This window comes from Scleropages formosus, chromosome 18, assembly GCF_900964775.1.
Source record: "Scleropages formosus chromosome 18, fSclFor1.1, whole genome shotgun sequence".
NCBI lineage: Eukaryota > Metazoa > Chordata > Actinopteri > Osteoglossiformes > Osteoglossidae > Scleropages > Scleropages formosus.
In genome coordinates, this window is record NC_041823.1 from 8523220 (window position 1) to 8534776 (window position 11557).

An 11557-nucleotide genomic window follows, 5' to 3' on the forward strand; every position below is an offset into this window, starting at 1 on the left:
ACCACCAGATGGCGCAATGACACAGAGGTGGTGCTGCTCGAAGTGTATAATTATAGCTCCAGAGTGTTATCCTAAGAAACTGCAGTTTTAAGGTAATAGTTGTTACAACATGAGTCTAGAATATTTATGGGAAAACATCACAGAAGGGATTAACTGACTGTTAACTTTATTTTTAGTTCAAGGGGCATGTAAAGTACTGCACCATTTCTGAAACGGATGCTAATCAGTGTTGGCAATAAAATATTTAGCCTATATTTTAATTTATCCTATCTGTGCAGAATAAATAAATTTTAGGATCTGTCTCCTGCAGGAATTATTTATAAATTCCCGATAGCAAGTAACACATTGCATGCTGCATTTTGGTGCCTCCCAATGCTTGCCTGAAATAGATGTACAGTAATCCTCTTTCCATGTAAAAATAGCTGTGCAAAGGCAATGGAGCTATATTGGGGATATTTGTGCTCTTGTGTTATGAGGAACTGGAAAATTGTTTGAAAAAGAAAGAAAGAAAGAAAGAAAGAAAGAAGTGATGGAGGGAGGCAAGAAAGAAAGAAAGAAAGAAAAAAGAAAGAAAGAAAGAAAGAAAGAACTGGAGGCATTTATTCTTTTTACCACACCAGTCACATGGTAATACTGTAGGTCAGACGACCCATTACCTTCAGCAGCCATACGGGAAATGAAGTACTCATTTATGCATCTGGAAAATTTTTACTGGAGCAATTCAGGGTAAAGTATAGTACAGTACTTTACTCAACAGTACTACAGCAGGAACAAGGATTGAAACCCCAGACCTTACACAAGGAAACACCTGTAAATACACTGTTACATTTTCATTTAAATATATCTCTAATAAATATCAGAAAGTAGAAGTTAATGTCATACTAGATATAAAATCTTGTTTTTGTGTTCCCAGGCAGAGCTTTTAGATGATTCTAAGAGACAAGAAATTATACATAAGTGCTGTATTTTATCGACTATTGTAACATTTTTTACCCTGTATTTGTGCAGGCCAAAGTGCCCCATAATTGAGATGTCTGACAACAAATGACACGTAAATATGAATGATATTTACCTGTCATCGCCGTGGTGGCAACAAGGATAATAGTTTAAAAAAAAAAAAAAAGTTTAAAACATCACAATATACATCAAATAATTTCTACTGTTATTTTTTTCTGAAAAAAGTAAAAAATAATATCTCCGCACCAGCAAAAAAGACAGAGCTGAAACAATAAGGTACCATAGTAGCTAGGGTAATGGACCCAAACGTTGCTGTTTCAAGCCTCACCCCCCCACTATTGCTGCTGTAAAAAAAGGTACTTACCAATAATTACTCTAGGAAAATACCCAGCTGCATACAAGAGTCAAATACTGTAAATTTCTTTGAATAAATGTCTAAGATATGAAATCATAATACTCCAAGTGTCCTACTTTTTTAGATTTAATCCATTTTCATTTAAATGGCTATTTCCTCATAACGGCAAACAGCCAATAAATGTTCAAAGTGTGTTACTGAAGACAAATGTCAGTGTTGGCAACAGTCTAACCTAATCTATAATGCCCACATACATAAAATCCTGAGACAGATAATTCAAAAATACAGCTATAGTTTTCATGCATCTGGTGCCCTTATAATATATCAACTTATTATTACATAATGAGTTTTTGATGTGCCCTTGCAATAGCATATCCTACGAAGCTGAAAATATAAAGTAGCTCACTGATTGTTTAAATTTTTTTTTTTACTTATAGTATATATTAAAAAAAATGCTTTAGATTTTTTTAAAAAAAATACATCATTTAATTTAAATTAATCTTCATTTCTCAAGGACAGTCATGCATTTTCCTGCAATACTTTGGGATAAATCCACAAATTATTTTCTGCGACCTTTGTTGTGTCTCAAATTTTCTTCCACCAGTGATGAATTGAATGGATTCAGGATCATGCGAGCTATCTGGAAAAAGCCAAACCAATTATTGGCACTTCTCCTCCTGCTGCTGCCTCTGTCATTTTCTTCCTGGTCTTATTTAGAAGGACCATTGTTCTTGTCCGCATTTTCTGAATTGGCAATTTTTTACATTTATATAGAGGGGCTGTGCTGCAGCAACGATTCTGTATTTATGTCAAATAAAGTGTATGAATGCAGTGATCTTGTGGAATACAACGTTATCAATTTAAAATAAAATGTTGATTGTAGTATTTTGCTGTGTTTATTGCCAGCCAGTAAATTGAGTGTATTTCAAACTAGGAGATCCAGCTAAGATATATATATATATATATATATACTTTATTTAATGTGATTTGATAAAATTAAATTTTTCTTCTATATATATACACACACACACACATTTTCTGAACCGCTTGTCCCATACGGGGTCTCGGGGAACCGGAGCCTACCTGGCAACACAGGGCACAAGGCCGGAGGGGGAGGGGACACACCCAGAACGGGACGCCAGTCCGCCGCAAGGCACCCCAAGCGGGACTCGAACCCCAGACCCACCGGAGAGCAGGACCCGGTCCAACCCACCGCGCCACCGCACCCCCCAATATATATATATACATACCCCCAATATACACACATACATAAAACCAGTACGTCCAATTCCTTGCAACATTTGTTAATATTGTTAATTGTTAATATTGTACAAGAAAGAATTGAAAGTACTGGTTTCACTCAGCATTTTGTCTGGACCAGTTCAGAACAGCCACTCAATGTACAAGCAACATAGATCGTAAATGCTGTTGTAACGATGACCACCTTCTAATTCTAAGACAATGACTCTTCTTCTTGGGTTATCCGTTTGCTGCAGCCACTCGAGATTTGTCCTTCTTTTGCGGTGTTCTGCAATTTGATGTAAGTGTGAAACTGAGTAAAGGGAGGAGGCTGTTTGTTATTTTGTTTGTTTTACTTTGCGATGCTGTGAACGTGCAGTGCGGCATGAAAGGTGACTGTGACAAGCACCCAAAGAGACGAGGTGAAGAAACTGAGGTTTGCACAGCACAAGACAACCGAGGCCCCTGTTCCGGAGCCAAAGGCGACTGATGCGGACAGACGGCAAGGTCATATCCCTTTGCTCCCTGTTGGGTGCTGCACCTGAGCACTGGTCCTTTAGTCGTAATCTTGCTGAAGTGCACCTTCTTGAAAACAGTGCAAGAGAGTTTTGCAGGTGGAGACAAGCAGGGAAGATTCATTGGTTGGCCATTGACTTCTGGTAAAGGAGGGTAACTTATTGGCAGGACAGGATTTTAAAACAGCCCTTAATATTAATTTAGATGATGCATTTGTTCAAGTCAGATAATCCAGTTTACAGTGATTTACACACTTATAGCCTGCCTCTTGACCTGTGAGTCTAGGATAGGCTCTGGGTCACTGTATCGCTGCAGTGAACATGTGATTAGAGATAATTTCTGGATGGATGGATGGATGGATTGCAGAGTATGTGCCTTGACCAAATATACTACCTCAGGAGTGAAATTTGGACCCAGGACCAATAATATTGCATTTTTTTTTTCTTTTATAGATTATATTTATATATCAATTAATGATGAATGATGATAGACAGCAACACAGATTAAAAAATTTGTTAAAAAATTTAAGTGTGGTCAATCTGATGTAACATTTCAGCAGTTTTGTAAAGTTAAACAGCTGCTGAAACAGTTTTGTCAAGTGTGGCTCTGGAACAGACCCACTAACAACTGCAGTGTCCGGTTAATGTAAATATTTGTCTGGACTGGCAGTGATTCCCGTGGGAGTAACTGTGGGGAATTCAGCTTACTCAAGCCACAGGCTCCCAGCACTAAGCAGCGGACTCCACGTTGACATGTAAACAAATGCGACATGTTGGAGCGTGGAAACATTAACTGTAATGGTTGGATCGAGTGATTTTTCAACATTTAATTTACATTTACATCTAAATGTGTTCATTTAAAAGATGCTTTTCTCCAACGCAATGCACATCTCAGAGAACAATGGAAAAAGGTTCATTACATCAGCAAAAGGAGAGGTTTGGATGCAGACGCATGATTCCTGAGTACAGTCAATTTACCGTACACTGCCATATAAACCAGTATACATTACACAAATACCTTTTTTTCTTTTTTAAATAAAGATAACTTTAATATACTTTTAACATAAAAAACACAATGTACCACTGAGAATAATGCAGCGCACTGACTGGTCAATATCAGAATCAGAATCAGAACGAGCTTTATTGCCAAGCATGTTCACACATACAAGGAATTTGTCTTGGTGACAGAAACTTCCACTGCACATATATACACATTCATACTCATAGAAAATTCCTGTTTTGAATAGATTTGGGAAACTCTTGTTTTAAAAATTTTAGTTTAAAAAAGAAAAACAAGCACGTTACGTGCATTACTTCATGACAAAATATCAGACTCTAATAATATACTTTATTCATTAAATGTGTTTCAACAGTGGCTACATATTTTGATCTGCTAAATAATGTTTCGCCATAAAGTGAGTTGCTATCAAATGTTTAACAAAAAGAAACAGATACAGTAGAACTTGTTTGACAAAAATTCTTTCTTCTGTTTAACAATCAAAATAAAAATAGACATCAGAATCTCATTGAATAAAAGATGTATAGTTTTATTTAAGGAATGAAGCATGAAGACGATTTTTAAAGCAAAACACTTCAGTCTGTATAAAATAGATGGCACAGTAGCTACACAGAACTAAATTAATAGCAGGCAGTAGCTGTCACTTTAAAAACGTATTTAGAAATGTCCAGGAAAACAACACGCTTCTTCTTCATTTTTCTTCATTCTTCTTCTTCTTCTTCTTCTTCTTATTATTATTATTATTATTATTATTATTATTATTATTATTATTATTGAAGTCTGCATGTTCTCCCCGTGTCTGCGTGGGTATCCTCTGGGTGCTCTGGTTTCCACCCACAGTCCAAAGACATGCTGTTCAGGTTCCCCCATAGCGTGTGAGTGACAGAGTGTTCCACTGATGTATGGATGAGTGAGCCATTGTAAGTAATGTATCTAGCAGTGTAAGTCACCGCGGTGAATAAGGTGTGTGGGCCCATAACACTACACAGAGTTCATTGGAAGTCGCTTTGGAGAAAAGCATATGCTAAATAAATAAATGTTAATGCAAATGTATTGTGTTTACTTCTTACAATAATTATTTAATTACTGATATCCTGTTGCAGAACAACAAATTCCACAAATTCCTGTTTATTAAAGCTTTCATTGTTCAGTGTGTTTACAAATGAATAGGCACAGAATTTTTTTTTTTGTCAACTGTCCATCCATCCATCCATCTTCCTCTGCTTATCCGGGACCGGGTCGCGGGGGCAGCAGTCCAAGCAGAGCCCCCCAGACTTCCCTCTCCCCGCACACCTCCTCCAGCTTCTCTGGGGGAACCCCAAGGCGTTCCCAGGCCAGCTGGGAGACGTAGTATCTCCAACGTGTCCTGGGTCTGCCCCGAGGCCTCCTCCCAGTGGGATATGCCCAGAACACCTCCCCAGGGAGGCGTCCAGGAGGCATCCGAAACAGATGCCCGAGCCACCTCAACTGGTTCCTCTCGATGCGGAGGAGCAGCGGCTCTACTCCGAGCTCCTCCCGGGTGACTGAGCTCCTCACCCTATCCCTAAGGGTGTGCCCAGCCACTCTGCGGAGGAAACTCATTTCTGCCGCTTGTATCCGCGATCTCATTCTTTCAGTCATGATCCAGAGTTCATGACCATAGGTGAGGGTAGGAACGTAGATCGACCGGTAAATTGAGAGCTTCACCTTAGTACGACTCAGCCCCTTCTTCATCACAACAGACCGGTACAATGACCGCATTACTGCGGACGCCGCACCGATCCATCTGTCAACCTGCCGCTCCATTTTTCCCTCACTCGTAAACAAGACCCCGAGATACTTAAACTCCTCCACTTGAGGGAGCAGCTCCCCCCTAACCCGGAGGGGGCAATCCACCTTTTTCTGACTGAGGACCATGGTCTCGAATTTGGAGGTGCTGATTCTCATCCCCTCCGCTTCGCACTTGGCTGCAAACCCTTCCAGTTCACGCTGTAAGTCTTGATTCGATGAAGCCAACAGGACCACATCGTCCGCAAAAAGCAGAGACGATATCCTGCAGCCACCAAAACAGACATCCTCCGTTCCCTGGCTGCACCTAGAAATTCTGTCCATAAAGATAATGAACAGAATCGGTGACAAAGGGCAGCCCTGGCGGAGTCCAACATGCACCGGGAACAGGTCTGACTTACTGCCGGCAATGTGAACCAAGCTCCTGCTCAGGTCATACAGGGAACGAACAGCATGTAGTAACGAGCCCTGAACCCCATAATCCCGAAGTACCCCTCACAGGATGCCAGGAGGGACACGGTCGAATGCTTTCTCCAGGTCCACAAAACACATATGGACTGGTTGGGCAAACTCCCATGAACCCTCCAACACCTTAGTGAGGGTATAGAGCTGGTCCAGTGTTCCACGGCCAGGGCGAAAACCGCATTGCTCCTCCTGTATCCGAGGTTCGACTATCGGTCGGATTCTCCTCTCCAGTACCCCGGCATAGACTTTCCTAGGGAGGCTAAGGAGTGTGATCCCCCTGTAGTTGGAACACAATATCTGGTCCCCCTTCTTAGAAAGAGGGACCACCACCCCGGTCTGCCAGTCCAGAGGCACCGTCCCCGAACTCCACGCGATGCTGCAGAGGCGTGTCAGCCAAGACAGCCCCACAACATCCAGAGACTTGAGAAATTCGGGGCGGATCTCATCCACCCCCGGAGCCTTGCCACCGAGGAGTTTTTTGACTACCTCAGCAACTTCAGCCAGGGTAACGGACGAGTCCCCCTCCGAGTCCCCGGCCTCAGCTTCCTCTACAGAAGGCGTGTCGGAGGGATTGAGGAGATCCTCAAAGTACTCCTTCCACCGCCCGAGGACATCCTCAGTTGAGGTCAGCAGCGCACCACTTCCACTGTAAACAGTGTTGGCGGAACACTGCTTCCCCCCTCTGAGTCGCCGGACAGTTTGCCAGAATCTCTTTGAGGCCGACCGAAAGTCTTCCTCCATGGCTTCACCGAACTCCTCCAAGGCCCGAGTTTTTGCCGCGGCGACTGGCAGAGCCGCGTTCCGTCTGGCCCGCCGGTACCCGTCAGCTGCTTCAGGAGTCCCATGAGCCAGCCAGGCCCGATAGAACTCCTTCTTCAGCTTGACGGCATCCCTTACCTCCGGTGTCCACCACCGTGTTCTGGGATTGCCGCCACGACAGGCGCCGGAGATTTTATGGCCGCAGCTCCGAACTGCCGCCCCGACAATGGAGGTGTGGAACATAGTCCATTTGGACTCAATGTCCCCAGTCTCCCTCAGGACCTGGTTGAAGCTCTGTCGGAGGTGGGAGTTGAAGACCCCTCTGACAGGGGCCTCCGCCAAACTTTCCCAACAGACCCTCACTATGCGTTTGGGCCTGCCAGGTCTGTCCAGCTTTTTCCCCCGCCATCGAATCCAACTCACCACCAGGTGGTGATCAGTTGACAGCTCAGCCCCTCTCTTCACCCGAGTGTCCAAGACATATGGCCGAAGATCAGAAGAAACAACTACAAAGTCGATCATCGACCTCCGACCTAGGGTGTCCTGGTGCCAAGTGCACTGATGGACACCCTTATGCATGAACATGGTGTTTGTTATGGACAAACCGTGACTAGCACAGAAATCCAATAAGAACTCACCACTCGGGTTCAGATCAGGGAGGCCGTTCTTCCCAATCACGCCCCTCCAGGTATCACTGTCGCTGCCCACGTGGGCGTTAAAGTCCCCCAGTAGAACGACAGAGTCCCCAGTGGGAGCGCTTTCCAGCACACCCCCCAGGGACTCTAAAAAGGCCGGGTACTCTACACTGCCGCTAGGCGCATAAGCACAAATGACAGTGAGAGACTGTTCCCTGACCCGAAGGCGTAGGGAGACGACCCTCTCATTCACCAGGGTAGACTCCAACACATGGCGGCTGAACTGGGGGGCTATTAATAAGTCCACACCTGCCCGCTGCCTCTCACCCTGGGCAATGCCAGAATAGTGGAGAGTCCACCCTTGGTCGAGAAGAGTGGTTCCAGAACCCAAGCTGTGAGTGGAAGTGAGCCCGACTATACCTAGACGGTATCTCTCAACCTCCTGCACTAGCTCAGGCTCCTTCCCCACCAGTGAGGTGACATTCCAAGTCCCAAAAGCCAGAGTTGGCGCCCGAGGTTTGGGTCGGCCGGGCACTCGGCCCCGACCACTGCCCAAATCACAACGCACCGGCCCCTTATGTCCTCTCCGGCAGGTGGTGAGCCCACCGAAGAACGGCTCCACGTCTTGGCTTCGGGCTAAGCCCGGCCAGGCCACGTGGGCATAGACCTGGCCACCAGGCGCTCGCATGCGAGCCCCCCCGAAGGCCTGGCTCCAGGGTGGGGCCCCGGTGACCCCATACCGGGCAGGGTGAACGAGATCCTTGATTTAATAGTCATAAGGGGATTTTGAACCGCGCTTTGTCTCGTCTGTCACCCAGGACCTGTTTGCCTTGGGAGACCCTACCGGGGGCATATAGGCCCAGGCAACATAGCTCCTGAGATCATTCAGGAACTCAAACCCTTCCACCTCGGTAAGGTTCGTTTTTGTCAACTGATTAAACTATTTCCATATGCACTCATAATATTTACATTTCTTCTGGCGTTGAATGATAATGGAATTCTGGAAACAACATCATGGTCTCCAAAAGTATTTTCACTGAGTTCTAGAATTGTTAGGGATTTATTGTACAATGTGATATTTAGGACAAAAAATTAAAATAAACAATACAGTAAGAGAAACACTAATATAAGTAATATATTAAGGTAATTTGTCAGATATTATGAAAAGCTGTAGCTCTTTCTTTTTTTATGCTGAGTCTGGATTTTTACAAAACTGCTCTTACACCACCATGGTACACCAAGGACAGAGATTGAGTATATGAGTAATGTTACATGTTATTATCTCATGCCATCAAAAATACATGAGTGAGATCATAGTATGCTAATTTTCAATCCATCCATCCATCCATCCATCCAATCCATCCAACTTCAGTAAATGCTTGCCTGGCACACAGGGTTGTTGGACCACAACCGATCCCAGAAACACTATTAGGTGCAAGTCAGGGAGAGGGGGCTTGGAGAGATCCACCCTGGAAGGGATGCAAGTCCATCACAGGGTTTGTTAATTATATATGTTTCGGTAAATCATTAAACTGACAAACTGCTAATTATTGAGAAAAAGGATAACTTCCTGCAACAGAAATGAAAAATTTAAGCAATTAAACAGATACTAGTGGATTTGCAATGTTGTATTATGTATACATGTTTATTTGAAGGTCATTGGCTGTCGTAAAATATTTCTAATATATTAATAAATTAATAATTATATTTATTATTTATTAATTTATTTTTAATATATTAATAATAAATTAATAAAGTATTTCTTATTGAAAGTAGTCAAAAGTAGTTTTTTTTTTTTTACAAGTAGCTGTATTCATATCTTACCCTTTTCATCCTGTGCAAAGATTCTGTCACTGATTTCAGCCTCCTTCATAATGTTGAACAAATTCTGCGACATCGCATCAAGAAACACACACCCATAAAGTTGTGGTCAATAAAAAGACTATATCGAAACAGTAACATAACTTGTCAGGTACTGGGGGACAAAAATATTAACATTAGTTCTCAGTGGAGCTATAAACACATACCAGAGAGGACACATTTTACAAAAATTTGTTGTATGTGTTTTACCTCTTGGATAAAAATGTTTACAGTGACACTTTTCAGATTTATGTGGCATTTCACCTGGTAACAGTTTGTCACGAAGATGACGTATGATCCATAGAACATAAACCAAAAAAAAATACAATATAAAATCTAATTTAAAAAAAATCAATATGCAAGATAAGATTTTTTTATACACTAGTTCCACTTGTTACGAGCAGCAAATTTTCATGTGGTCGGATACATTTTCAAAGACTTAGTCTTTTTGTTCTTAAATGTTATATTGTTATGATTATTTTTAAAATGGCATATTTTCTTACATATATTTCAAAAAAATCTGCCCTCAGCAGGGCAAACAGAGCCTGTGTTTACCAGCCAAGTGCACAGTTATGCACACCTGAACATTAGGAATGTGGCATCACCTTATTTCAACTTTGCTGCACAATGTTCATATTTTGTGTCCGGTATTTATCACGGCTGGTGCTTTAGTAGGGCTGTTAGAAGAGGTGCAGTATTACCATAGACATGAAACTGAAGATACAAATTTGAAAGTGGAGAGATGAAAATTGAAATTTAGAAGAACTGATGAAGCACTGAACTGGAGTCTGTGGAAACATTTTTATTTTCAGTTATTTTTAAGTTAGTTTTAGCTTTAATGAAGGTCACAGTGATTTTTTTTTTTTTTTTTAGTATAGCCAAATTTGCCTAGGTTTTAAAGAATGTGACCATCCATATTTTTTTCATTAGCTTTTATTGACTGGAAGATAGAGGTAAATGTAAATTTGGAATTGTGAACAATCCAACAAGAGGCTCAATTGAGTTTATAAGTTGAACAGTCAGTCTATTGGGTTTTTGAAGTATTTGAAGTGTTTAATTACATATGCTGTATTTTTGGTTATTAAAGCTTTCTTGACTTGGAAAAACTGGAAAGTGAATAGTCTAAGGCCACTAAGATAACTTTCATGCAATGGTTGCAGAAAAGTACAGCTTCAGAAAAAAGTTACAGAACATTCTGAACAATGAGTGTAAACGTTAACATTTATTAGTAAACATTTAATAGTACCTGGAATTAGCTTAGTTTTGAGGCAGAAACATGTTAAATAACCTTTACAGTGTATGAAATAAATAAAAATATGATCTGGTGCTGAATAAAAACACAGGCTTCACTCACATAACATGCGTAATTCATTCCTAGTGAAGAGAACTCTCCCAAAATAACTTGTATATTTATTACTTTCAAATGGGGGGGGAAACATGGTGGGATCCTGAGCCACAAAACGTTCACCCCTTTTTCAACAAACACTGAAAATACCTTTATCCTCCTTTATCTTTTGAACATAGTGTCATTCAAAACCATGTCCAGAATGTCAGAACGGTTCTGGACACCTTTAAATCCAGGCTTAAGATCAATATGTTCAAAATTGCTTGTTATGTCCCATATACATAGGCCCCAGATAATTGCATTGGATAAGCAGTTATTGGTAATGGACGAAAGTCTGTTACTCTATTATTGTAGTTTTTTTTAATGCTGATATGTATTGTAAACTGATTTATAGTTGTCATTTTCATTAGAAGGCTATTTAACCAGTCAATTCTCCTAATGATTATAATCACTCGACACGTCAGCAATACCTCTCTGCTGAGCTATTCATAAAGCATTACTAGTGATGAATGAACAGTGAATCAAATCCAAGTCATTTATAATGACATTGAATAAGAGAATTCTATGTTTTCTTTTTAAATCAAGTTTTAGCTAAGGCTTTCCTTGGCCTTTTAGCTTTTAGCAGAATCATCAAAGCTTATT